This window comes from Melopsittacus undulatus, chromosome 6 (assembly GCF_012275295.1).
Source record: "Melopsittacus undulatus isolate bMelUnd1 chromosome 6, bMelUnd1.mat.Z, whole genome shotgun sequence".
In the NCBI taxonomy this organism is placed as follows: domain Eukaryota; kingdom Metazoa; phylum Chordata; class Aves; order Psittaciformes; family Psittaculidae; genus Melopsittacus; species Melopsittacus undulatus.
The window spans coordinates 15,313,527-15,319,526 of record NC_047532.1 but is presented as its reverse complement, the minus strand read 5'-3'; the positions used below and the strand labels follow the sequence as shown (position 1 = coordinate 15,319,526).

Genomic DNA, 6,000 nt, shown 5'->3' with positions numbered 1-6,000 from the left:
CCCTTTTGTTTGTGAGGCACGTTGTGTGTTTAGCAGTCTGAGGTGTTTCATGAGAATGGTTTTGAGGATAGTAATTGTGTATTGGACTGATCTGTGCTTTACAAGCATAACATCACTAATTGCTAGAGAGATAGCAAGGCGGGGTTAACCAGGAACACTTCATGGGAGAAAATAAATTCCATCTCCATTAATGTGCTACTACCAGCTATGATTGATTAGTATTTTTGATCTCCTCAGCTCTTTTCCCATGGATTGATGATTCAGTTGATTGGGAGTATCTTGTATTTTCTGCTTGAAAAGCACATAGTTCTACCAGAATCAATGAATAAACATTAAGCGCTTCTCTTTCATTTCAAGTGGGATGGGCTGATGCTCTTGGAGCAAGAAGGCCTAGATTTTATCACCGGAGCTCATTACACCGTATTCACTGCCAGATGCAGGAAGTTAATGGAGAAGCCTAACCTGCTGTGAAGTGATAGCCTGCGAGCTCAAAGACCTGAGGAGCGGGAATGGCGGTGCAACTGCACCAGCTGCCACCACACTCCTGGGGGTGACATGGTGCTCCGCCGCGGCTGGGGGGAGGCCGGAGGCCGAAGGTGAGGGGACGGTAGCGGATCTTTTGCCTTCCCTCGGCGCTGGGCGAGCCGTTCCTGAGGGGGAACCGAGGTGAGACACTGCTGAGGAGAGGAGCAGCCTGAGGCGGGGTCCTACCTGAGGCGGGGGCTCCCTGAGGGGGGGGTCCTACCTGAGGCAGGGGCTCCATTAGGCGAGAGAGACCCTGAAGCGAGGGGCCCGATGAGGGGGGAGCTCCATGAGGCAGGGTCCTAGCCGAGGAGAACGGCTCCCTGAGACGAGTGCTCCCTGAGGTGAGGGCTCCCTGGAGCAAGGGGCTCCATGAGGCAAGGTGGCGGGCATTCGCGCGGGACTTTTAGACTCGGTTATGAATGGCACAACCCGTCAGCTTGCCATCGCAGTTTTGACACTGTTCCTGTGAGGAACGACCATGTGTGTTTTGGTATTTTTGATCCGTGCTCTCCAGCTTTGCTTTAGAGTTAACGTGTCTTTGAGCGGATGGCTCCGCGCTCAGGCACCCCTCAGGGTAGCTGTATGGCCATGCAGGGGCGGCAGCGGGTGTCCCACAGAACGGGGTGCCCCTCTCTTGATGTCAAAGGTACTTCAACATGAAACGGTGAAACAAACCACCTACGGCTCACAGCCGCGAGCCCTCGGTTCGTCTCCCGGCCGCGCAATGCCGGGTAGCGGTGGGTTCCTCACAGCGGTACAGCCGCGCCTCACACAGCCCCTCTGCGGGGCTGCCTGCGGCTGGTTTGCGGCGCCCCCCGGTGCCGTCCTCCCTCCGCGTCTCCATGTGTGTGGAGCGGTGTGTGCGGGCGAGAGGCCCTGGCTGCGGGGCCGTTCGGCCTTGGCGGGACCCCGCGGCGGGGTGAGCGGGTGGGCTCCCTCCGCGCCGCCACAGTTGTGTCCCCCCACGCCGGGTGACTCCTCCCGCTCTCCGCCCGCATCCGCCCGGCGTCAAGCGGCCAGGCCGGAGGCGGTGGCTCGGCCTGCCCGGCCCCCCGTGCCGCGGGGCGGGGGTGCGGCAGGCTCCGCACTGCCTCCCCGGCGGTGCCGCAGTGCCGTGCGCTGCCGCTGGGGCCGGCCAGGGGGCGCTGGCTGCCGGTAGCTGCGGCGGCCTTGGCCGCGGAGCCAGCGAGCGAGCCCGGCTGGCAGGCGGTGAGAGCGGGCGCCGGCCTCTCCAGCGCTCGCGGGGTCTGCGGGGCCGCCCGGCAGCGAGCGGCGGCGGAGCGCGGCCCCGGGGGATCCCTCTCGCCATGCAGACCCGGTGGCGCCTGCTGCCTCCCGAGGTGAGTGAGCGCCGCGCAGCCCTGCGCCCCCAGGCCCGGGAGGCCGGGGTACCCCGCTCCCCAGGCCCCTACCGCCCGCAGCGAGGCCCCGCGGGGGGGCGGGAGGGGAGGGCTCCAACGCCTCAGCGGAGCCGCGGTATCGCCGACACCGCCCCAGCCCAGGGCCTGGGGGGCTCCAGGTGCCCCCTCACCACGCCGCCCTTGTCCCCCCCGCACCCCGCCGAAGGGAGAGGCTCTTCATCGCCGAAAGGGAAAGGCAGCGACCGCCTTCAGCCCTCACCGGCGCTGGTCCTGCGAGCCCCCTCCTCGCCATTCCCCCCAGACCCCCGGGTGCTTTGGGTGAACCCTCGGTCGGCGCAGCCGGGGCACCTTTCACCCCATGCCGGCGATCCTATAGAAGGGGGAAACAGCTTTTGCTGGTCTTCATCGGGACTGCCCCTCGGGAGGACACCCCCCGTGTACTCGGGTGCTGGGTGAGGAGAGGCTGTTCTCTGGCTGGCCGAGGCCGGCGGCCACGCCGTGCGCACGGAGGCAGCGGGCAGGCTCGGCCCCTGCCCGGAGCGGGGAGGATCCCTGTTCGTATCTCGTGTCCTTTTTATGGCCTGATCCCCGCTCTGTCCCCGGGCAGGGAATGCGACTTGCTCATCGCGATGTGTAACAAGTCACTCCTGCAATGGTGGTAGTGGTGGAGGGGGATGGGGCGAGCGGGCGGGATGCGTTTTATAACATCTCTAATTACGTGAAACTGTGGTCATGTCTCACTCTAAGAATAACTGGCACTCTTGGCATGTCAGACTTCTTGCAGAGGTGGGCTAGTTGCTTGCTCATAAATGTTATGGTTAAATAGGTGTGTGTGATGGAGCGTGGCTGAAGAACTGTTTTTACCTCTTTAACCAGACTGAAAAACAAGTAGCGAATGGGAATTGATAGACTTATGTTTTCGTTTTAACTATCTTGCTTATTTATAGACAACAAATTCCTGATTATTTAGTGACAGAGGTTTTTCAGGGGATTAATTTTTACACACATTTTCATTCAGTTCAAATATTAGAAGTTAACTGAATTCCTGCAGTGTTTTTTGCTAAGTATGGTTGTATCAGAAATTCTGACTAACACTGCCCTCATTATTTTAGTCCAGGCTGTATCCAAAAGTGGAAGGAGCCCTGTATAAACAAGTAAGATAATAACAAAAAAAGATGCTGTACTTGAATAAAAGCTTTTTTGGGGCAGCACTTGACTGCTTGGCAATGTTTTAAGACATTGTAATTAACTAGTATTAGCAAATCATTTTTGATTGCACGGAACGAATCCAGATTTTTAGATACACCTTCAGTGGCTGAAACAACATCAAAATCCTTTGTTACTGCCTGAGCCCAGTAGTGTGCTTCTTTGTGTAAAGTTATGGCATGTGATACAAGATGAGAAGAACGGTCCCCTTGACCCAAGAGGGATGAAATTAAAAATCTCTTCAGAGGCTTGGGGAAGCTGAAATGGAAGCTGAAGAAGGGCCTCAAACCAGCTTCCCTCCAATTCAGGCCCTGCTCTGCACCTCACAAGTCACCGTGTTCTGACACCCTGTGATTGATTCTCATTGCTTTATGGCGCTTTCTTTAGTGTGTGAAAAAAGAAGAAAACAACCCCAAAACTGCAGTGCTGAGTCCTGGATTGGGTGTTATTTTTGTGTGGTAGCTTTGAGTCAGTTATTAGGCTGGGGATTAAATACTTTCAAACACACATTTCAGGATCTGAGGCCTGGGGCTAAGACTGAGATGAAATACAGTTGGTGTGTTTTTTTTTAGTTTGGCATAAAGTCTGACTGATTGTCTCGGGGAACAAAGGTAGAGGCTGAACAAAGATGCACTATTAAAACCTGTGGCCAAAGAATGATAAGCTTTTAATGTCTGTTGTTGCCTGTCCACTTGCTGTGCCAGCTTTAGCAGAAAATAGCTTCCTAGTTTTCAGGTTTACAGGCTGTCTATAAAACATTACCTGACAATTATTTAGCAAAAAGATTAGCGTGAAGTTTTGCTTTTGACTAGGAGTTGGCCAGAAAGAAATGGATTTTGGGAAGAAGTTGTGTATTTGTGTTTTGTGTCTCAGAAAAATCCTTTTGATGCACTAAGCTGAGATTCTTCCAAATAAAGGTGAGTTTCTTAACAGTCAATTGGATGAGGAATAGTAGTTTCAGTGCATGGTTAGTCTGTGTGCTGATGACTCAGTGATCTCTTCCAGAACATTGTACTTTGAAAGCTTTATGTAAAGGCTACTCTTTATTTTTTAAATGTAATTGAAGTCTGTAAAGAAACTGAAAGGTGACCTGCTTTAGAGCTCTATTTATGATTCTTTGAGACTTGAACTTTGAAATGAAATGTGAACTAACATGCTCAGTTTTTCCCCCTGTTGTTTTTGTGAATGATTGAGAAATATGTATTTACAATGAGACTAAAAGTTTACAAAGCTTTTTGGCTTGGTAAGAAATACATAGTCAAGAGTAAATGGCTAAAAGGAAGTTACAATATTGAGTTTTAGGTGATAGAAACAGCTTTTACTTCCGTGTTCTTTAAAGTGTTGGCTACATCTTGCAACATGAATTAATGTAAATGAATTGAAAGGTTTAAAAGCTCTGGTAAGGATCTTTTGTTGACATAGGAGTTTCTCTTGCATTAGAATTCAGAATACATACAAACTTCTTTGACTAGTGGCTAGAGCAAAGCCTGCTGTATAGTTATCAAAAGAATAACACACTTTGAAAAATCTGTGTGATAAAAATAAATTACCATTATGATACAAATATATATTTTATAAATAATAATGACTTATTTTATAGTTATAGATAATTCTATTTTTATAGGCAAATAAAGTACTTTCTACTTACTGTTTGGCTGGCTGGGTTTCACTTACTTGAAACTAAAGCATAACACAATTTCTTTACTTTTAATTTAGCTGTTACTCGTTGAACATGTGTAGATTTTTAAGGTGCCTTGTTAAATGTAATTCTCAGCTAGAGTTTGTGGGAAGGAACGGGTGTGTGTGTTATACCTATAATATTAAACTGTGTCATTCCTTAAAATATTAGTTTCTAGAGAAAATGACAAGACGTTGGAGATCTCAGGACTTTTTCATTGGGATTAGTGGAATACTGCACTCAATGCTTTTGTCTTTGAAATGCATTTGTTTTCTGAATGTGCTTTGTGATGTTTTCTCCTTTTTGTATCATACACATGCAGAGTTTGGGATAGTTAGGAATGCGGCTGTTCAGATTGCAATAGGAAAAATACTTCTAAGGGCAGCTTATACTTGTTCTTTCACTGAGTCTTGTCAGTATTGTTTATTATTGGAACATTACAACAACAGTTACATTACTGTTGTATTTCTAGAAGAAATAAGTACAAATGTGTAATATTGATACTTACTTTTCAGAAATAACAACATTCCAACTAGTACATCAGCATCAAATGAAGGTGAATGTTAAAGGAAATCCATAAAGGGTCAATTAAACCATTTTAAAGGTCATTACTAGAGAAATGTAATTAATTTAAAATCAAAGGTTAAAGACAAACAACGCACAGCCAGGAACTTATGGGTGACAACACTGGATAAATTGTTCCTTCTGTATCCTTTCATCCGGATCTGCTCAAGTGGGAGTTGACTTAAAGAAGCAAGTCCAGTCAGTTAATTTTACAGTCACAGTTCTGTTACAGTAAAATTAAAAAATGGCCAAAAAGAGAAGAAGGAAAGTGCTAAGCTGTGTGAAAACCAGGTGTGGAGTCACCATCTGTAGATTTTCTGTGGTTTAGAAAGTGTGGAGCTAGAATGCTCTCTGAATAGCTTCTGTGGTACCTTCAGTCTAGGTATATACTAAGGCAATAGTTGTGAAGGCCAGTGAGGAGAGAGTTTGAAGAAACTGAACATCATTTTGCTTCCATGTACAATTAGGTAATTTGGAAATCTTAATATGTGGCAGTCTGACCACATGTTATGTTTTGAGGCTTTGGTGCCGATAGATTTGTTAATGCATGTAGACATGTATTCTGTTGCCAGTGTCTATTGTACATTGGCCAAAAGAAAACATGGACAACAGTGCTGGATTTCCATTTGCATGGGTTTTTTGTTTGTCTCTGATGTTCTTGAGTAG

The 6,000-nt window shown here is 48.4% G+C and overlaps 1 protein-coding gene across 5 annotated transcripts in view; it reads left to right on the top strand.

The window, feature by feature from the left end:
- The first annotated feature begins 418 nt into the window (after positions 1-418).
- Positions 419-6,000, top strand: part of ZFYVE9 (zinc finger FYVE-type containing 9) — a 70,680-nt gene continuing 65,098 nt past the window's right edge. For 2 of the 5 annotated variants that reach the window (XM_005151126.3, XM_031050785.2), the window contains exon 1: positions 419-666. The gene's annotated coding sequence lies outside the window, so the exon portion shown is untranslated. Of the gene's footprint in view, positions 667-1,718; positions 1,866-6,000 lie in introns of those variants that run through there. The other 3 variants (XM_034064151.1, XM_034064152.1, XM_034064153.1) reach the window with 2 other exon arrangements.